Source organism: Maylandia zebra, linkage group LG23 (genome assembly GCF_041146795.1).
Source record: "Maylandia zebra isolate NMK-2024a linkage group LG23, Mzebra_GT3a, whole genome shotgun sequence".
Taxonomy (NCBI): domain Eukaryota; kingdom Metazoa; phylum Chordata; class Actinopteri; order Cichliformes; family Cichlidae; genus Maylandia; species Maylandia zebra.
The window spans coordinates 48,598,441-48,621,786 of NC_135188.1; the positions used below are offsets into that span (position 1 = coordinate 48,598,441).

A 23,346-nucleotide genomic window follows, 5' to 3' on the forward strand; every position below is an offset into this window, starting at 1 on the left:
AGCCAAAAAAAAAAGAAGATAATTTTTACATTATTTATGAAGACTCCTTCTGCTCAGTGTTACAGGAGCCATTAGATGGTTCCTTTTACTGCATCAGCTAACCCTACATGGTTTCAGCATTAGCTTCCTGAGATTCACACTCATCATAACACAGATTCCCAGGATGATTGCTTCAGTGGACAAATTAAGAAATTAAGTTTTCTATCTGTCTTTGCGAGTGTTCATACAATGTTTCTCCTGCAGGATGACTTCACTGCTCAGCTCCTTTTTGTCATATGCTGTGGGAGTGTCTGGTTGGGCGTGGTCCAGGTTCCTGTCATTTGTCCCTGGGAGTGGAGTTGGCCAGCTCATCACCTGTTGTCAATCTCCGGGGCTCCACCTAGAGGGTTTTTAAGCCAGCACGGCCTGCCACTCCTCGCCAGTTCGTCCTGCTACCATCTGTGGTAAACTCGGCCTCCTCTGAGCTCTGACTCTGTATATCTGGACCTTGGGTTAATATGTTTTTGTTTCCTGTATTCTTCAGATTCTCCACCCATCGCACTCACCAGTAGTGCTGTTTTTGGTCTCCATCCTGTCCTCCCATCTGCTCGGAACCCGAGGATTATATACTCCACTTCTCCTCAGCCTGCCCTTCAGTCTGTATTCTCCATCTCTTCGAAATCTGGACCGGACTCTCCACTCTTGACCCTCTTTGGAATACACCCCTGGCAGCCTTTTCCCCGTTAAATGACTAGGGTCGCCAAGTAAGCCCAAGACTATTCACTGGCACTCCGTACCTTTGTCCCTTACTCGTTTGTTTCCCATTCAGTAACATTTCTCCCCTGTGTTTACAGAAGTTCCCGTTAGAAGTCTCCCCGTGCTCTACGCCGGTTTCTCCGCCCACGGATTTCCTTTAGTTTTCTGCGTATGGTTTTTGTTAAACCCAGTTCCGTTCACGTTTTGTTCTTTTCAATAAATTATACACAGTTCTAAGCAAATTGAGTCTGCTCTTGAGTCCACCGCATTCTCGTCCGTGACACTTTTAAGTAATCCAGAAACAGCACACTCTTCTTCCTGCAAAACCCAAAAGAGTAAGTATCATTCAGAGCACTGAAACATTCACATGAATAAAATACCAAAATTATAGTAAAATATTACTGTGCCTGCAGTCAAAGAAGAGGCTCACTGCGATGACATTATCAATAAAAATAGAGGAATTCGCTGCAATAATTGTTCAACATAAGACATATTTCCTCTTTGAAGTAACTGGGACTGTTCTGGAACACAGACTACAATCTGTAGGAAAAGAAACTTTTCATTTCACCTTTCATTCTTTTTACATCATTAGCCTATTTTTTTCCCTCTTTTTTTAAATTTGTGAACATTTAAATAAAGCAAAATGGCCAAAAATGAACCCAGAAACAAGCAAGACTAAAGAAACGAAAGCAACAATGACAGACAGTGTGGTGATTTATGTTGTGTTCTTACTATCAAGGTCACCTGACTCACCAGAGGTATTTACCTAAGGCAGGTGGAGCATGCCCTGGTCATACTACACATGACAAGCAGAGCTGGTACTGTTATAAGCCCCAGCTGGAACAGAAATTACCCTCCTGGGAGTGAGGAAAACTCCTCCTGTCCAGTGCTCAGCTCAGAAATCTAGTCTATCTAAGCTATTTCTTGGTGCTGCCTCTGCGGTAATGTGGACATTGTACCACTATGTGGTGAAGAGAGACTTAAATGTGAAAGGGAAGCTTTTTCTTTAAGGTCAGTCAATGTCCTGACCCTCACCTACTGTCACAAGCTCTTGGTAATAACTGAAAGAATGAGATTGTGGACACAAATGACAGAAATGAGCTTCCTCTGAAGAGTGATTGGCCTTAGAGACAGGGTGAGGTCTGTCATTCAGGCGGAGCCAAAAAGTAAATAGTAAATTTGTGATAATAATAATTAACATTGTAATGTAATGTAATAATTTACTTTATTTGAAGGTAAATTTAGTATCCTTGGCTATTATAATTACTTTTGTTATTATGATTGCGTCTAACAATAAATGATTTTGTGTGTGCTCATTATGTAAGACATACTAATGACATGTATTTTCATGGTTCCTGGGTCGTTGACCCAGTGTTTTCAGTTCTGGCCCTTTTGTTTTATTGTGTTAGTCATCCCCCGTGTGCATTGTCTTTAGTTCTATTTCCTTTGTGTCATTAGTTAGATTTATTTCAGCTGTGTTCTCACCTGTTTCCAGTCATCCCCATTGTCCTGTCTATTTAAGCCCCCGGATTCCCCCTTGTGTTGTAGTTGTCAACTCCTCATGTGTGTTTCCAGTTTAAGATTGCGGAAACCTGCAGTCAGCTGGTCACCTGGATGTGTGACGAAGCGTTTCTCCCACTGAAAACGCTATGTCCAGATTAACAGAATCAACCTTTGGGATTTACTTACCTGAATGATTGAGCATGCATCAAGATGTTTCCAGTTTAGAAGAGAATGGAACAGAATAGCTCTTTATTGTCACTGTTGCAAGAACAATGAAACACAGTTTGGCATCTCTCCGTTGTGTGTAATACACAATAACACAGGCATATACATTTATACAAAAACATATGTACAAGGTATACATACACATGCGTACATACGGATGCACCCATGCATACATATATATATATATATATATATATATATATATATATATATATATATATATATATATGTGTGTGTGTGTGTGTGTGTGTGTGTGTGTGTGTGTGTGTGTGTGTGTGTGTGTGGTGGGGCGTGGTCTGCGGTGCCATGCAGGGAGGGCGGACGCACCTGCACGGCATCCTCCACGACATGGTTCACGCCTACTGGCTGAAGAAGCTGACTGCACTCCACGAGCGTCTGGCAGCACAAATGAACCAGCTGCTAGTTAACGAGAGACACCCGGAATGGCTAACTGAAGGCCGGACGGTCCTGATCCCCAAGGACCCCAAGAAGGGACCGGTCCCCTCCAAGTACCGACCAATAACCTGCCTCAGTACTACATGTCAGGCATCATATCGGCTAAGATGAAAAGGCACATGGGTCAATACATGAGTGGGGCACAGAAAGGGATGGGCAAGAATACCAGAGGAGCAAAACACCAGCTACTGGTAGACAGAACAGTCAGCCGAGACTGCAAGACCAGACTGACCAACCTGTGCACGGCCTGGATTGATTACAAGAAAGCCTATGACTCAATGCCCCACAGCTGGATACTGGAATGCCTAGAATTGTACAAGATCAACCGGACCCTAAGAGCCTTCATCAGGAACTCAATGGGGATGTGGCGTACAACACTAGAGGCCAACTCCAAGCCCATAGCACAAGTCACCATCAAGTGCGGGATCTACCAAGGAGATTCTCTGTCCCCACTGCTGTTCTGCATAGGCCTGAACCCCCTCAGTGAGATCATTAACAAGACTGGCTACGGATACCGACTACGGAACGGAGCAGTTGTCAGCCATCTCCTGTACATGGATGACATCAAGCTGTATGCCAAGAGTGAACGAGACATCGATTCACTGATCCACACCACCAGGCTATACAGCAATGACATCGGGATGTCGTTCGGACTGGAGAAGTGTAGTCGGATGGTAACAAAGAGAGGGAAGGTAGTCAGAACTGAGGGGATTGAACTACCAGAAGGCAACATTGCAGACATAGAGGACAGTTACAAGTACCTGGGGATCCCGCAGGCGAATGGGAACCATGAAGAGGCCGCTAGAAAAGCTGCAACCACCAAGTACCTGCAGAGGGTCAGGCAAGTCCTGAGGAGTCAGCTGAATGGTAAGAACAAGATCCGGGCCATCAACACATACGTCCTGCCCGTGATCAGGTACCCTGCTGGGGTAATAGGCTGGCCAAAAGAGGGGGTGGAAGGCACTGACATCGAGACACGAAAGCTCCTTACCATGCATGGAGGGTTTCACCCCAGGTCCAGCACCTTGAGGCTGTACGCTAAGCGGAAGGAAGGGGGCCGGGGACTGGTGAGTGTCAGCACCACAGTCCAGGATGAGACAAGGAACATCCAAGAATACATTGGGAAGATGGCCCCAACTGACCGAGTGCTCAGTGAATACCTCAGGCAGCAGAAACCGAAGAAAGAGGAGGGAGACGAGGAACCATCATGGAAGGACAGGCCCCTGCACGGTATGTACCACCGGCAGATAGAGGAGGTGGCTGATATCCAGAAATCCTATCAGTGGCTGGACAAAGCTGGACTGAAAGACAGCACAGAGGCACTAATCATGGCAGCACAAGAACAAGCTCTGAGTACAAGATCCATAGAGGCTGGGGTCTATCACACCAGGCAAGACCCCAGGTGCAGGCTGTGTAAAGATGCCCCAGAGACAATCCAGCACATAACAGCAGGGTGCAAGATGCTAGCAGGCAAGGCATACATGGAACGCCATAACCAAGTGGCCGGCATAGTGTACAGGAACATCTGTGCCGAGTATAACCTGGAAGTCCCGAGGTCAAAATGGGAGATGCCCCCAAGGGTGGTGGAGAATGACCGAGCTAAGATCCTGTGGGACTTCCAGATACAGACGGACAAAATGGTGGTGGCTAACCAACCGGACATAGTGGTGGTAGACAAACAGAAGAAGACGGCCGTAGTGATCGATGTAGCGGTTCCCAATGACAGCAATATCAGGAAGAAGGAACACGAGAAGCTGGAGAAATACCAAGGGCTCAGAGAAGAGCTCGAGAGGATGTGGAGGGTGAAGGTAACGGTGGTCCCCGTGGTAATCGGAGCACTAGGTGCGGTGACTCCCAAGCTAGGCGAGTGGCTCCAGCAGATCCTGGGAATAACATCGGAGATCTCTGTCCAGAAGAGCGCAGTCCTGGGAACAGCTAAGAACTGCGCAGGACCCTCAAGCTCCCAGGCCTCTGGTAGAGGACCCGAGCTTGAAGGATAAACCGCCCACAGGGGTGTGCTGGGTGTTTTATATATATATATATATATATATATATATAATAAAAAAACACACAGGACTTTCCTGCGGACGATTTATCCTTCAAGCTCGAAAATAAAACCGAAAATATTAAAATAGATTCTTAAAATGGACTTCAAATTTATCAGGGAGTCAGTGCAGCTGGGTCAGCAACAGTGTGACATGAGAGTACTCAGATTTTGTCAGAACCCTCACAGCAGTTTTTGCACTAATGCATGAAGAACAATCTCCAATAAGACTTAACTTTCATAGTATTTCTTGAGTGATAAAAACAAGACTGAACCAGAGATTTTACATGAACATCTAGAATGACAACAGAGTCAAGATCAAGTTACGCTGAGGTTCCTGATAGAAGATTTAGCAAACAATAATAGGGGGTGATTGTATTCATTACCTGAGATATAATTCTTTTTTTCTACATTATGTTGGCAAAACTTGTGAGCCCTTGATGCATGCTCAATCATCCAGGTAAGGAAATCCCAAAAAGTTGATTCTGTTCATCTGGACGTTTTCAGTGGGAGAAGCGTTTCGTCACTCATCCAGGTGACTTCTTCAGTCTCAGCTGACTGCAGGTTTCCCCAGTCTTATAAACAGTACATTTGCACATGTCCTGGATGCCTGCTCTTCTCCTGCTTGTCCTTCATGATCTTAATGTACCCAGAAGGAGGATGAGGCATTATGGCCTGTCACCACTACAGCAAGATAAAAAGGAGCATCTGGAAGTGGCAAAGCTTAACACTTAATATTCTGTAACTGAAGCACTGCCTTTTCTTTCTATTTAACCCCCAACAGCCTTTTTTCCAGTGTGATCATTTCTGTCTGCTTCACAGACTGTTAATCACTTTTGGGTGTAACAAACTATTACTGTAATCACATTACATTTTTCAGTAATGCAGTAATGCAATGCATTACTATATTAAATTCAGTAATTATATTAAAGTTACAATTATGTTGCCACTTGCTTTACGAAGGTTCTTCAGTTACTGATTGTTTTTTATCTCCCTACATTACAATCAGTTAATTTCAGTTCTTGTGTGGGAGAAGGTAAATGTGAAGCAGCTTGTGAGGACTGGAGATGTGGACATTAATTGTGCTCTTGCTAAAAAGGACAAGATCCCAATGGTAAAGTGAAAATTGTGTCCAGGACAGGAACAACCTTTCTTATTATGCTGCAAACCCAACTCCTGCTCTTTGCAAGCGTCTGCACAGACAGAATGCTAATGCAAAGCTAGCCAAGCCCTCAGAGTGATATTAAAGTTGAGTGCCTGTCAACCACAGTCTAGCACCCAGAGCCTGATCTTCAACAGGTAACGAAGGCAGTGATGAGCAGCCAGGGTTGAAACCTGTGTTCACGTTCCTAAAGCAGAATCACCGTGGTGATCACTTTGAAGTCTCTTTGTGCTGGATTTTATCTTTGCTTTGTGCTGTCAGCTTTGTGTTCATACCCAAAAACTACAAGAAAGATTGCATGAGTGTCCTCATTATGATTTGTGTGTAAGGATAGTGATCGAGTCGGTGCTTAAGTGTTTCCGTATGAAGTGGAACTGAAATAGGCTTGCTGTGAAAGAAGTGAATTTGAAGACATATTATGTATGTAACTATACACACCCCTGTTCTCTGCTGGCCATCGGGGCGGGGGGGCTGGGAGGAGGTGTTGGCCGTCCGATTGGGATCTGGGATGCGGGGCTGCTTGCCTCCACCCCGGGTGAAAGGGTAACATCTCCTGGGTCTAGGTGCCGTTTCCCCCTCCAGGGGTGAGGGTACCTGGACCTGGGGTATAGAGTTTTTTTGGGGAGTGTGATTGTGTGTACAGTGTCCATGTATGTCTATCCCTACGTTGGGTGAGTGCTGAGTATTTGTATATGTATGCATGAGGGTGGGAATGCATGTTTGTGTCTGTGTGTGCCTGTTTGTCTGCGTCATCATCTCTTCCCAGGAGGGTGGCACGGATGCCCTTCCGGTGGTCCTCCTTGGGCTCTCGCACTCTGGGGCCTCTGGATGTCTGGAGCCTGGATCTCCTCCATGCCTGCTTCATGCCCTGGGGGACAGGGCTATGGCTCCCTACATCCTCTAGCAGACCGTTACATGGGGAAACCTTTTGAATACAAGCGCGCTGATCCACACAGGTGTGCACACGGGTGTTCACTGTCCATAGACATAAACTACACCTTTATTGGGTGCTATTTCCAAGCATATTGTGCGCTGTCTGTCCTGCTTGCTACACAACAACATTCAATATTTAGTATTTACTGCTGTTTACACTCAGCTAGATTAACGTGATGGTGTTGTGTTTAGTATGTTGCTCTGTTGTTTTTGCTTGTTTTCTCTTCTTTCTCTTTTTAACCCTTTAAGACCTACCATAGAACCAAGTCCGCCAGAGCTTATATTATATTTTTACATGCTGTGGAGCCATTTTTGGGAGCATTTCAAGTTGCTATACATCAGGGGTGCCCAATCCCGGTCCTCGAGAGCTACTATCCTGCAGCTTTTAGATGCATCCCTACTCCGACACAGCTGAATCAAATGGTTTGATCTCTTCAGCATGCCATCATGTTTGGCAAAGGCCTGATAACAAGCCATTCATGTGATTCAGCTGTGTGGGAACAAGGATGCATCTAAAAGCTGCAGGACGGTAGCTCTCGAGGACCGGGATTGGGCACCCCTGCTATACATCAATACAACCATTATAGCCCAGATTTTAGTAATATGTATTCATTAAGTGCATAGTAATTACATAAATTGCAAAAAAGTGCAATAAACTACAAAAAAATTGAAAATCGTTTTTGATTTTTTAACATATCTTTGTAGTTAGAGAAATTTAAGAGGCTTATCCCTCAAAACTGTAAATACAAAAAAGTTGCACAAAATAGTTTCCCACCACAGGAAATTTATTTTGAGTGTCTTCATAGTTTTATTTTTGAAATACACCAATTTTTATACACTGCAGGAAAAACGAAAATAAATATTATACTGCAAATTTGCAAAAAAGCAGCATATGCATCAAAATAAACTATTTCCAGCAGTGCAATATGAGTCCTAAGCATCCCAGAAACGACACAGAAAGTCATAAAGTCAAAGATAACTTTTAAAAACACCAGTATAGGCCCTGAGGCCCTGATCGCAAAAAAGACTACATTTCCGCGAAAATAACGTCACTTCCGGTTTCGGCCAGGTAATGGCGGAAATGCAAAAGTTCGCGCTGACGTCTATTCCAACGTAGGAAGTGTTTTGAACAGCTGATCGGAGCGGCAAAGCGTGTTTCTGGAATATTATGTTTTTGTTCCTGCAAGCGCTTTTTGTGCAGTTTTTGCAAAGCTTTATGTGGAAGGAAACCGTGACCTAGGACAAGCTGATGGCACAATATGTAAGTACAACTCCTCCGGTTTCATATGCAAAAAAAATTTTTGCGCTACCTTACGTGGTTGCAGTGCTACCGGGATTTAAAAATAGTTACGCATAACAGAGCGTTCCCGCTCCGATCGGCTCTAAAGGGTTAAGTGCCCTTTCTCACTGTCCCTCTTCCCTTCTGTTTTTCTTTTCCTTCATATTTCTTTCTCCCTTTCCTATCCCTCACTCATGTCTGTCCCGTCTGTAACAACTGAAAATAAAATAAAATAAACAATAACAACAGAGGTCGATCAAATGGACCAATACGGCAAGGCCGTGATGCTCCATTTGGCAAAGTAAATCCATTGGGTCTCCTTGTTGGTCTTCAGACAACAATTCTGACAGCTAATGAACCAAATGGGACAGGAAAAAAAAAAAATACAGCTGCTCGTACTGCGTCCAGAACTAGATCCACTGAACATTATATGTTTAAGCCAATGTTTAAGAACAGGTGTTATATACCTGTTCTTAAACATTGGCTTCCAGTTCACTCTGTGTCAGATCCTGCTTCTCACTTTCAAAGCGCTTCATAACCTCACTCCTCCATATTTATCCGATCTTCTCCACACATACTCACCCCCTCGTACACTTCGCTCTTCTTCAGCTTCCCGTCTGTCTGTTCCACCTGCTCACCTGACCACGGGACTCAGAGTCGTTCTGCCCCGAGACTTTGGATGCACTTCCACCAGATCTCCACAAAATCTAGCGAGTTATTCTTTATTTGTAATTTCAAGTTTTACATCTCTTGGAGATATATTTTTTATATTCTTTTAAATGCACCACGGGGGGCTTGGAGTGAAACGACATTTCAGTACACTGTATACTGTGTATATTGTTGTATTGACAACAAAGACTTTGAATCTTGAATCTCCCAAGGGACACAACACTTTCTCCAAGTCCACACTGGTCACTGGTTTTTGTGCAAATCACAGGGACGAATGAATTTTAGAGCACTGCTGGCACTGAAATCAATACATGGACACAAGATCAGTAATAGCTGATGTCTCATGCGTTTCACTTTGCAAAAGTTTAAATAGCAATTTTGGTTTTAAATTCTTTGAGGAATGAATTCTGCAAACATTAATCTCCTGCTAAAACCAGGCAAAGACCCTGTATATCCCTCAAGCTATCGTCCAATATCCCTTATAAATGTAGACCTTAAAATAATTTGCAAAGCTCTCTCAAAGAGATTAGAGAAAATAACCCCCCTCTTAATTCATCCTGACCAAACTGGTTTCATAAAAGGTCGGCACTCATCAACAAATACACGTAGATTACTTAATTTGATAGACTACTCATACAATAAAAACCTTGAAACTACAATTTTTTCTTTAGATGCAGAAAAAGCATTTGACAGAGTTAACTGGAAATTTATGTTTGCAACTTTACACAAATTTGGTTTTGGATCCTCTTTCATAAACTGGTTAAAAATATTATATAATTCCCCAACAGCTTGTGTTAGAACAAATGACCAGACATCCTCCAGCTTCTGTCTCTTGAGGGGCACCAGGCAGGGATGCCCACTCTCCCCTTCACTGTTTGCAATTTTTATCGAACCACTAGCAGCAGCAATTAGACAGAATTCAGTAATTAAGGGCATAAAATGCAAGAACGTGGAACATAAAATCAGCCTTTATGCGGATGATGTGTTACTCTTTCTCCAAAACTCACAAACCAATATCTCTGGGGTGATAAACTCTTTTGCAAGAATATCAGATTACTCAATTAACTGGTCAAAATCTACAGTCCTTACACCACTGCAATCGGGAAAAAAAAAAATTTAGGTATTAATGTTTCTCCCAAGCTTGCAGATCTAACTAAATTAAACCATATCCCACTTTTAAAGAAGGCAGAAGGTGATCTGGCTAGATGGAAATGTCTACCCATATCACTCATGGGAAGGGTTGCCGCTATAAAAATGATGGTCTTACCAAAAATAAATTATTTATTCTCAATGATCCCAACTAAACCGCCACAAGATTGGTTCAGATCTCTAGATTCATGTATGTCCAAATTCCTTTGGAAAAACAAACCCCCATGTATAAGCTTAAAAACACTACAAAAGACCAAGGATAAAGGAGGACTAGAACTGCCTAACTTTCAGCACTACTTCTTAGCCAACAGGCTTCAGTTTATCTCAGGATGGCTAAAACATACCCTCTTAGATGAACCTTGGCTAGATGTAGAACAAGCACTTTGCATCAGCTCTTCTCTGACAGCATGGTGGGAGTTTCTAAAATTGACGGCGTCTTCATTAATCCCATGCAAACGTACACCTATCTGGAACAACCCTGACATATTACAAAACAATAATATGATAAACTTTTCAGATTGGAGTGGTAAAGGAATCAAATATTTAGAACATATACTAGAAGGAACAGAATTTATTTCATTTGACAGACTAGTTACACAATATGGGATCAACAAGAAAAGACTTTTAGAATATCAACAAATTAAATCCATAGTAAGAAAGAAATTTAAACCAGGTCAAGTTGAACTACAAACACCACCAAGTGTGGTTCAATTTCTTACTCTTAAAACCCCCAAATTACTATCCAAAATATACAGAATGCTTTCTAAAACAGATGAATCAATATCACTTCCTATTGCAAAATGGGAAGCGGATTTATCAGTTAACTTAGACCTAAACTTCTGGTCTCAGATTTGCTTAAAAACCTTTCATCTAATTAGAAATCCCAGTCTTCAATTAATTCAATACAAAATATTACATAGAGTGCACTATACAGGTCATCGGATGTTCAAGATGGGCTTTACGTCTACCAACAACTGCTCACACTGCCAAACCAATTCACCGGACAATTATATCCACGCTCTTTGGTTCTGTCCACCAGTTCAGGAGTTTTGGCGCGAGATATGTGAAGACTTATCGAAGTGTCTGAAATGTAACATTCCAACTTCCCCCTTAGTGTGTTTGTTGGGCAGCTTAGATAATGTCACTTCAGAAAAGAATATCGCCCATATGGTTTTCACTGCCCTATGCATAGCCAAGAAAACAGTCCTCATGAAGTGGAAAAATAAAAATAATCTTAATTCTAACCAATATAGAAATTATCTATTAGATTACATTAGTCTTGATACAGCCTCTGCCACCACATCAGATCAATTGCTCTGGGCTCCTTTGATCAGCTCCATCACCTAGTGGGGGTGAGGGGTCATAGTCTAGTCCCACCTCCGCTGTTGTGATTGGTGTGGGGGTAGGAACAGGCTTAGGGCGTCGGGGGGGGGGGGGGGGGGGGGGGGTCCCCAGGAGCATCTTCCTTGGAGGGCTTAACACGGGGTAGCGGTCATGGCCCTTTAAGGGCTCTATTGGCTCTTAGGTGACGGTTTCCTTGTTAGGGGAGGGTCTGTGCTGACGGACGTGGGTTACTGACCTGGTAGCCTGGCTGCCCCTGGGTGTATCCAGGACGGGCATGAGGTTCTGGGGGCGCGCCGTCTCTGGGCTGGGGCCTTGACTGGGCCTTGGGGGCTTGGGTCCTGGTTGGTGTGTTGCCGGGGTTGTGGGCGGGTGGGCGTATGGGGGCCAAGTCCTGGCGCAGGGTGCCGCCGGTGCATCGAGCCACTTGGGGGCTCTTCAACTGGTGGGGGAGGTTGTTACATCTTGCAGGAGCTTTCCTCTCTTCAGGAACTCTCTCTGCAGGAGGAGGAGATATAGGAGAGGTGGAGGAAGATCTCAGCCTGGGCGTCTATTGTCTTGTGTAGTCTGGAAGATGAGTGGATGGTGGGGTGGGTGCAGTTTTCTCTGAGGTGGGGTCGGGTGGGCTGTCCCGGGCTCTGTGGGGCCGGGCGGCGCTGCTGTACTGGGCACCGGTCCGGATGGGCCTGGGCCCCCTTTCCCTGGTGGGTTGCAGAGTATGGGGGTGCCTACTGGGGTCAGCGGGGAAGCTGGCCCCAGGGAGGGGTCACTTGCCCCCCCCCTTCCTTCCCTCCCCATCTCCAGCTGCCTCCCTCTTCCCGCTCCAGCACAATCACCCACACATGCGGGGCCTTGGAGTAGGGGTGTGTCACCAGGGTGCAGGGGAGGCAAGGGTACCTAGACCCGGTTCGTAGAGTACGCTTGGGGAGTGTGATCGTGTGTACAGCGTCTCTTTATGTCTGTCTCCACGTTGGTTGAGTGTGGAGTAAGTACATATGAGAGCATGAGGGTGGGAATGGATGTTTGTGTCTGTGTGTGCCTGTATGTCTGTGTCTATATGTCAGGTTGGGTATCAGACGCCACCTCTCTGGGGACATCTCAGGCCCTCCAAGATATGGAGGCCTATCTCCCCCACCAGTTCCCCTGTCAGTGGCAGACGCCCTCAGACATCGGTGCGTTGGTGGTTCTTTGTGTCCGGGGGTGGGCGTCCAGGTACACACCGGCTCACTCCTGGTGGCTGCTTGTCGGGGCCTGGAGCCTGGGGCTCGCGCGGGCACTTCAGGGGTGGGGTGCCCTTGGCCTCTTGGCCTGGGGCTCGGTCACTCTGGCACAGCTGGCTGCCGGCGGAGCTCAGGGGCACGCCACTGCAACCCCCCCTGGCTTCTGCTCCGCGGCTGCTGAGTGAGCCCTCATCTGGGACTCTCCTCAGCTCTTTCTGGGACAGTGGCGCAGCTGCCCCTCTGTTGGTCTTCCTTGGTCTCTTGTGTTCTGGGGGCCTCTGGATGTCTGGAGTTTTGATCTCCTCCATACCTGCTTCATACCCTGAAGGACGGGGCTGTGGCCCCCCCACACCCTCTAGCAGATCATTACATGAAGGAACCTTTTAAAAAAACAAGCGCGTCCATGCTCACAGGTGTACACACGGGTGATCACACCCACAAACTACACCCTTTTTGGCTCCTACCTCAAAGCACATTGTGTTCTGTTGATCTTATGTGCTGCACAATAATGTTTAACATTTAGTATTTACTGTCATATTCCCATATACAGTGGGGCAAAAAAGTATTTAGTCAGCCACCGATTGTGCAAGTTCCCCCACTTAAAATGATGACAGAGGTCAGTAATTTGCACCAGAGGTACACTTCAACTGTGAGAGACAGAATGTGAAAAAAAAATCCATGAATCCACATGGTAGGATTTGTAAAGAATTTATTCGTAAATTAGGGTGGAAAATAAGTATTTGGTCACCTCGAACACGGAAAATCTCTGGCTCTCACAGACCTGTAACGTCTTCTGTAAGAAGCTTTTCTGTCCCCCACTCGTTACCTGTATGAATGGCACCTGTTTGAACTCATCATCTGTATAAAAGACACCTGTCCACAGCCTTAAACAGTCAGACTCCAAACTCCGCCATGGCCAAGACCAAAGAGCTTTCGAAGGACACCAGGAAAAGTATTGTAGACCTGCACCAGACTGGGAAGAGTGAATCTACAATAGGCAAGCAGCTTGGTGTGAAAAAATCAACTGTGGGAGCAATCATCAGAAAATGGAAGACATACAAGACCACTGATAATCTCCCTCGATCTGGGGCTCCACGCAAGATCTCATCCCGTGGGGTCAAAATGATCATGAGAACGGTGAGCAAAGATCCCAGAACCACACGGGGGGACCTGGTGAATGACCTGCAGAGAGCTGGGACCAAAGTAACAAAGGTCACCATCAGTAACACACTACAACGGCAGGGAATCAAATCCCGCAGTGCCAGACGTGTTCCGCTGCTGAAGCCAGTGCATGTCCAGGCCCGTCTGAAGTTTGCCAGAGAGCACATGGATGATACAGCAGAGGATTGGGAGAATGTCATGTGGTCAGATGAAACCAAAGTAGAACTTTTTGGTATAAACTCAACTCGTCGTGTTTGGAGGAAGAAGAATACTGAGTTGCATCCCAAGAACACCATACCTACTGTGAAGCATGGGGGTGGAAACATCATGCTATGGGGCTGTTTTTCTGCCAAGGGGACAGGACGACTGATCCGTGTTAAGGACAGAATGAATGGGGCCATGTATCGTGAGATTTTGAGCCAAAACCTCCTTCTATCAGTGAGAACTTTGAAGATGAAGCGAGGCTGGGTCTTCCAACATGACAATGATCCAAAACACACCGCCCGGGCAACAAAGGAGTGGCTCCGTAAGAAGCATTTGAAAGTCCTGGAGTGGCCTAGCCAGTCTCCAGACCTCAACCCCATAGAAAATCTGTGGCGGGAGTTGAAAGTCCGTGTTGCTCGGCGACAGCCCCAAAACATCACTGCTCTCGAGAAGATCTGCATGGAGGAATGGGCCAAAATACCAGCTACTGTGTGTGCAAACCTGGTAAAGACCTATAGTAAACGTTTGACCTCTGTTATTGCCAACAAAGGTTATGTTACAAAGTATTGAGTTGTATTTTTGTTATTGACCAAATACTTATTTTCCACCCTGATTTACCAATAAATTCTTTACAAATCCTACCATGTGGATTCATGGATTTTTTTTTCACATTCTGTCTCTCACAGTTGAAGTGTACCTCTGGTGCAAATTACTGACCTCTGTCATCATTTTAGGTGGGGGAACTTGCACAATCGGTGGCTGACTAAATACTTTTTTGCCCCACTGTATCATAGTGATGTTGTTTATTATGTTGCTCTCCTTTTCTTCTGCTTGTTTTCTTTTTTCATTCTAAACAGGTGAAATTAAAAAAGAAAAAAAAAAACAGAAAAAAAACAATAACATGTAACATTTAGTATCTACTGTTAGCTGGTTTATTGTGATGTTGTTGCTTTTATTATGTTGCTCTTTGTTGTTTGTTTTCTCTTCCGGTTTTTTATGTCCATACAGGTGATCCAGGTGTTTTGTTTGTTTTTCTCCCCCCCCCCCCCCCCCCCCCCCTTCTCACCGTCTCTTCTCCCCTCTATTTTTCTTTCTCTCCCTCTCTTTCTTTCATTCTTTCTCCCTGTCCTATCCCCCAGTCATGTCTGTCCCGTCTTTAAAAAACAAAAATAAAATAAATACATAATTATAATAAAGGTCAATCAAATGGACCAATATGGCAAGGCCATGATGATCCACTTGGCATCTTGCTTGGCCTTCAGACAACGATTCTGATGGCTATTCTTTGAGGTGAAAGAGAAGGAGAAGGGATATTTAATGTTCGAAATTTTCTTTCCTTGAAACCTTTAACACCTAAAGCACTGTGAGTGAAGGCAGACACACTCCATACATTTGGTGAAATTGTGTTATTTCTATCAGCATCTGTTGGAAAAGCAGCACTGGCTTAAGTCAGAGCTAAGTTTGTTTTATTTACTTTTCATTTTACCCCTGGAATTGTTGTGATTCATCACCTCATTTGCTTTGATTCATTGTCATTAAAGTCATGAGCTAATGGAAGCTTTGCAAATGTGTTGTGACATGCCACGTGTGATTACTGCTTCGCAAAGACTTGCTTGACGAGTGCGCCGGCCCCTTTCCTCGGCACACAGTGCACCAGATAAGCTGAATGAGAGCTGTAAGGCATGCAAATTCAAATAATTTCAGGTCAAATCCTCTTCTCACTGATATTGCCTTGCAACATAAATAGCAGTTGAAATAATGAAAAAACCATGAAAGGACTTGAAGTATAACTTCACTTGACCGCTGAGATTAAAAAGCAAATATAAGGACAAACATTTAGCTTCTACCTTTGATACTGGTTACCTTTAAGGAGACACAGAGACATGGGTAGTTCAAACTGGAAAAGAATTCCTATTAGCTATGTCAGTTTTGTATACATAATCACCTTGAAGCTACTTTGGATTGAAAGGGGTCTGGAACATTTCTCATTCTTTGATTTCTTTCATTGTAATATGTGAAAACTTGACATCATGGCTTTCTTTGACTTTGCTGCAACACTGTTGTTGTTCAGTCTAACAGCAGGAAGGACACACCTAATGTTTTAGTAAGACATAATATTAGACACTTCCTTTCTTGGATGAGCATATGTCAATAGAGTGTGAGAAAATTGTGTTCAACACTTTGTGTTACTCTAATATGGACTGTCATCATACCCTCTGTGATGTGCATGGAGGTCCTGTGGTTCTGGACCCCTCCTCATAATCTAAGTGACACAATATAGGTCATTCAAATCTTCATGAATGGCAAATTAAGTCAATTTCAGGGTCACATTTATCCTGGGGTAATTGTGCACTACTAATTGGCCCCTGGGCTGAATCCTGTCAATCACTACAGGGGAGAGAGAGCGTGGTGTGGGGGTTGAGAATGGTTAAATAAGGAGGAGCAGATCAGAGAGGCCAGCTGTCACTCCATCACCACTGCTGGCTGCCCATTGCTGGCTGCCAAAGCCATTTCATAATAATAATAATAATAATAATGGATTGGATTTATATAGCGCTTTTCAAGGCACCCAAAGCGCTTTACAATACCACTATTCATTCACTCTCACATTCACACACTGGTGGAGGCAAGCTACGGTTGTAGCCACAGCTGCCCTGGGGCAGACTGACAGAAGCGAGGCTGCCATATCGCGCCATCGGCCCCTCTGGCCAACACCAGTAGGCAAGTAGGGTAAAGTGTCTTGCCCAAGGACACAACGACCAGGACAGAGAGCCATAATGACTACATCTAACTCAGAAAGGGATGGAATGACTTTGATGCAAAATCCATGTTGATTTCTAGCCCCAGCAAGAAGCAGCGATCACTTGAACTATTCTCATGATTGTTGATGAGCCCAAGCAGGAGGCGAATAACACCGTGGCCATTTCTCTGATATAGTCGACCAAGGTCGACTGCTCCAGACGTTGAACAGCATACATCCACAGTACATATGACGAGCCTTTCCTACCATATACATCTGCTTCCTCAGAAGAGTGTTTGTTAGTATTGGCACATCAGTATCAATCAGACTTCTTCCTGGCTACAGAAATAGTTGTTAAGTATTTTAGTAGTTCAGAATTTATTGATATCTTTATTTAATGAAGCTCCACCCATCAGGATTTTTCTTATAGTCATAGCATTTTTTATAATGGCAAAATCCACAGTGAAAGCTTTCCAAAGTGTTTGTCCTGTAAACGGTTAATGGCACAGAAAGCATGTCTGACACATATCAGCCTTTCATCAAATTGTTTTATTAAATGTGTTTATTTTATCCATCAGAAATGTATTTGACCACATGCATTCCAAACCATGCTTTACTCTCTATGATCTGATACGTAGCATCGATTGTAGCTCTGAGATGTATTGTGTGTGTATGTGCCAGACTCTCCACAGTATTCAAATGTGCCCCGTGAGCACAGATGAATGTGTCATAAACTAGAGCGCTGCCAATTAAACATACTTGCAGTTATTAAACTTTTCACTTTCGTGTTGTATGAGTTGTGCTGCCATTTCACTTTGGTTGGATCAGTAATATCATGATGATGATGATGAAGATGATGATTATGACATTTATAAATGTATAGTTTTATTCTAAGTACTAACTTAGTGTACTAGTTAGTACTTGTACTAACTAACTAGTTAGTACTAGTAAAAGTAAGGTATTTCCACCTTGTTCCTGGACCGTCTATAAAATCTGTTGTTCCTTGTGTGTAGTGAATATGATAGCTAAGGGTGGAATTAGTATAAAACAGTAGAAGACAGATTTACTGTAAAGAGCTGGCTGCCAGTAGGTGGCAGACTGCTGCCTACTGCACTTTTTATTTTATTTTTAGACAAACAAGAAGTGGGATGTTAATTTCTAACTTTGGCTACCATTCCCTCCTTTTTGGCTTGCCTCCTGGATCCATGCTTGCAGAAACCAATGGAATAACAGTATATCTGGAATCAAACCCACATTCTAGCTACTGCTGTGGGAGAGGCTGTGTCTTTGAATGGTTAGAGGTCAGTTAGAGATGAAGGCACCACAGGACAGTGGTAGACAAGGGGAAGAACATGGATGGTGTCTTATTGTTGTGTACTGGACATTTTAAATATGTGTTACACTTCTTTTCTTAGCTGAAATATTACCACATCATGTATTGTCATCCAGATATAAACTATGCCGTGAAAGAGGATCCTCCACACTCATATACAGACCTAATGTATTCACATTTATTATTGTTATAAACTTAATTATTAGCATTTTGCATAAGTGTTTCCAGTTCATTCCAGACTTTTTTGATCCTTGTTTTATTCAGTTATCATTATCTTAGTATTAAATTCCTTCTTTTTACAGAAACTGCCACAAGTGTTTCCATGGTGGTCGTCACTATTCTTTAAGTTTGTTTTAAAAGGTTATTAACATGGTTATTCATATGTCATCAAATAGAAACAGGGAGTTTTGCATTTTACAGCTCTGTTTCCTTCTTATTACACAGAAACTACCAGAGGTAATTGCATAGTAATAACTTGTAAATTACCACATTATTATGCTCGTTTCCACCTTGTTACCCTACTATTACCACTTTATTACTGAGCTGTAATAGAAAGCGCTACCCAAAACACATATAGACTGGTTAGGCAAGCTCCCACACACCCTCAAATATCCTTGTGATGGTAAAAAGCTGTTCTAGTGTTCTGCAACCAGGATGAAAACCCAATTGGTCCTCCTGCTAAGGATGGGAACCAAGACAGCCCTACAACATCATCAGCCTTCAGGAACTCTGAGCACACTTCATCCACCCAGGAGCCCTGCCACCAAGGAGTTGTTTAACTGTCTTAGTGACCTCACCTCCTGTGATGCATGAGTCCTCAAAGATTTCCTTCCACTGCCCAACAATATGCTTAGTTCAGCTCCCTATCTACAAGATACACCATGTGGGGAGAGCATCACTTTCTCCTCCTGAGCTGCTGGACGGTTTGCCCGAATCACTCTTCAAGGCAGTGTGAAAATCTTTTTCCATGGCCTCACTGAACTCCTCTCACACCTGAGTTTTGCTTCAGCCACTGTCTGAGCTGAGTTCTACTTACCCATGGGCTGCCTCTGAAGTCCCACAGGCTAACCAAGCCAGATAGGACTCCTTCAACCTAGCAGAGATTTTCAGTAAAGACTTAACTCTCTATCTCCCACATTATTGACCCTATGACTAGTCCATTGATTTTTCCCTAGTGCCCCTTGACTTGTCTTTCAGATTAACTAATGTACCAGCTGTCTTCAAGTCTTAGTCAACTACGCTCTCTGTGACTTCATCAACTACGACATTTGAAAAAGGCAACAAAGTCCAAAATGTGGGAGCCGTTACTGCAAAAGCCCTGCACCCTCTGAGCAGCTGCTGTGTCTTTGGCACTTTGGTAGAGCGGGGTAAGACCATTTAAGCACATAAAAGCACGTTTTAAAATGAACTCTAAAATGGACAGGCAGCCAGTGCATGGAGGATAAAACAGGAGTAACATACTCTCTTTTCCATGTTCAAGTTAAAGCTTGTGCTGCAGCATTGTGCACTAGCTGAAGACGACACAGGGAGATCTGGCCAACCCCAACATATAAAGAGTTATTGTAATCCAACCGAGATGTAATGTAAGCATGGATTACTCTTTCAAAGTAATCTTATTAGGGAAAATCCGAGCCTATCTGGTCCTGTGCGAAAAGGTAACTGTTCCTTACTCCAATAACTTCGTTTGGCACCTTTGGCAACAAGAATTGCAATCAGGCATTTGTGATGACTGCCAGAAGGTCTTTCATGTTGCTTGAAAGGCATCACTATGGTAACATCAACACTTCATTGCAGAATTGCTCAAATTCACCCAGTGGAGTTTTTTCTTTTAATATGAATGGTCTGTTTAACCTTCTGATAAAGCATCAGAAGGAAGAAACCATCATTTTATGTTTTTGTTTTGTCATTCAGAGGTGGACTTTCAGATCATTGCCCTGCTACACAACCCATGTCTGCTTCATGGCACGGACTGTTCCTTCTGGATTTCCTAGTACAGAGCAGACTTCATGGTTCATCAGTTAGTGCAAGTCCAGGTCCTGAAGCAGCAAAGCAGCTCCAGACCTCCAGGCCCACCACCATCATGTTTCACCTTTGGCACAGTGTTCTTTTTTATGAAAATATTTTACACCAGATGGAATGGGACTCCAGTCTTCCCAACATTTCTGCATTTGTCTTGTCAGTCCACAGAATATTTTCACAAAGGCTTGGGTAGCATCAAGTTGTGTGTGTGGGTTTTTTGTGTTTGTTTTTTTGTTGTTCTGAGCTCCGTTGTGACTTCCTGGATGAGTTGTACATATGCTCTTGGAGTCATTTTGGTAGGCAGGAATCTCCTGGGAAGGTTCACCATCGTTCCAGGCTTTCTCCATTTGTGGATAATACTCATACTGTGGTTTTCTGGAGCCTTAGAAATGGCTTTGTAATCCTTTCCAGACTGATCAGTGCCAATGACCTTGTTTCTCAGCTATTTCTTATAGTGGCATCATGACCCCTTTCTGTAATATTCTAACTACTTCACTTGGTCAGATTTATTGAGTCAACATGTCTGGCAGTATTGACGGTGTGACTAGTCAAAACCGAACTCCAAAAGCAACAATGACTTTTTCGCACAGAGCCAGGTAGTGTTTTCACTCTTAGTAAATGAAATCATAGTTTAAAAACTTTGCATTTATTCAGATCTATCTTTGACAAATATGGAAAAAACTACCCACTGTACATGTCATATAGCCATTACCAGTATTAACTCATGTGCCAAACATTTTCCCCACTAACACAACCATGGTGGGTGTTCATGTTTCTCCATTCATTTAAGCAGTTTCGCAGCCTCCTGCTAAGACAGACAAGCATCACTGTGTTCGCAAGTTTAAATGAAAATACTAATAAATAGCATTATAGTTGCTACTTTCTCACCACTCTGCATCAATGACACATCCATCCATTCTGCTTATCCTTTTTCAGGGAGCAGGGCCAACACGTGTACACAGACAACCATTCGCACTCACACTCACTCCCACATTCAAGCCTATAGGCAATTGAGAGTTTTCAATTAAACTATCCCCACTAAGTGCATGTTTTTGGACAGTGGGAGGAAGCAGGAGAAATTACTCAATTAGTTACTTGAGTTTTGTAGTAAATGATTACATTTGTTTCTGTTTTGCTTTAAATCCTTTTGTTGTTAAACAAATTGGCAGCATTGATATTAGTACATGAACACACGACACTCATACAATTCATACAACACTTTTTCTATGCACACTTACATATTAATGGAGATAATAATAATAACAAAAATTTAAATGAAACTATATACATTATTGATGTGTGACAGTGATTTATATAAACTGTTGGTCTCTAAAGTATAAATAAATGTATCACTTAGTGAGGATTTAAGTGAAACCTCTGAATGTCCATGGATATTAATCTCCGTTAATATGTGAGTGTGTAAAGTCCACAGAAAAAAGGTGGCGTATGAATTACTTAATATGTATGTATACCTTCCTTAAAATGGATTTTACTTTGTATGTATAATCTTCTCCATGTGTCCAGCAATGCTTCTCCTCCCTGCTTGCCCTCTCTGGCTTTGCAAGAGGCTTTTTGTGTCAGTGAATTTTCTGCACTCATGCTTCCTGTCCACACACTAACCCCAGAGGCGCAGCCTTGTTTTATGCATGCCCTCTTCCCATTGCAAGGTCCATAAATGGTCTCTCAGTGGGGAAAAGTGAGCCCGGGCTGTGACATGCCACTCACATGAGATATGCAGGGCAGCTGAATGCTACTGATGTTCCACCCTGAGTCTGTGTAACTGTGGCTGATTAACCCCTCCATCCCCTTCCCTTCACTCAGATCCTTTCCTTAATATATTCACCCACACTGTGTGATAATATGACTGTAAAACAGTGATTTAAGGAACCGAGTGCTCGAGAAGGGTTTGGTTTAGCACAGCAAAATTCACCAATAAATTGCTCATGGCTCAGACTTGTCCTCTGGAAAAGTGAGTACTAGCAGTGCAGCAGGAACCAGAACTTGCTGAAATCATTGGTGATACATTTTGCTTGATATCCCAAAAAATACAAATAGGTGTAAAATAAAAGTCATGAGCATATAAACACTGTGGAGACTGACAGTAAATATACTAACGTGACAGTAACTGCAATAATTAGTCTTTGGATTTTTGCTCTTGAAACCTCCGCTGTGAATAGATGATAGATAGATGATAGATAGATGATAGATAGATGATAGATATTCCAAGACATGATGAGAAATCTCATCAGCAGGTGGTGGGTCTTCCCCACCTCAACACCTCACAGGGAGGCACCCGGGAGGGCTTTAATTTATGTCCACCTACACTGTTATGAGTAGCCTAATATGTTTGTTACAAATTCATTTTGTCATAATAATCTTTATTTCTTTGTGAATGCAACTAAAATAAATTGTGTGTTTCTTTGTCTTCCACAGAATAATTAGCTACACATTGCAATGTGCAAACAGAAGAAAGGACCAGAAACAACAGCGTTTGTCTCCTGAAATTTCAGGCCAGCTGTAATTCTTTTTGTTTGCATGCATGAAAATCCCAGTTCTTTACTGCGCTGTGAATGCCAAGGAGGACCATCTTATATAACCTCTGAATTATCAAACTATGTTGTGCATGCAAATAGACACATACTATATATTATGCTGTATATAAAGGGCGATCGTGGCTCAAGAGTTGGGAGTTCGTCTTCTAATCGGAAGGTTGCCGGTTCGAGCCCCGGCTCGGACAGTCTCGGTCGTTGTGTCCTTGGGCAAGACACTTCACCTGTTGCCTACTGGTGATGGTCAGAGGGCCCGGTGGCGCCAGTGTCCGGCAGCCTCGCCTCTGTCAGTGCGCCCCAGGGTGGCTGTGACTACAATGTAGCTGCCATTGTAGTCACAGCCACCCTGCCATTTCAGTCCAAATGAACACACACAGTCAGTCTCACATAAATGAATATGTAGTCCAACTTAGAGTAGAATAGCCCGTTATTGTACATGTACAATGAAATTGTGGGTGCACCATACAACCTGTGCAGGATTAAATGTAAATATTAAGGCCACATGAATAAATAACAAACAGGAAATTTATACAGAGAGGAGGATTATTATACAAGAGAAAGGCACACAGTAGTATAGGACACTAACGTCTAACAATACTCAGCTATACTAAAAGTAGGTTACTC

The 23,346-nt window shown here is 43.4% G+C and overlaps 1 long non-coding RNA gene across 1 annotated transcript; it reads left to right on the forward strand.

Annotated features, from left to right (window-relative positions):
- Nucleotides 1-283: 283 nt before the first annotated feature.
- LOC143415121 (uncharacterized) lies at nt 284-996 on the forward strand. Its single transcript, XR_013095742.1, has 3 exons — nt 284-443; nt 524-743; nt 834-996. It is a non-coding gene; the product is annotated as an uncharacterized LOC143415121 (long non-coding RNA).
- The last annotated feature ends 22,350 nt before the right edge of the window (nt 997-23,346 follow it).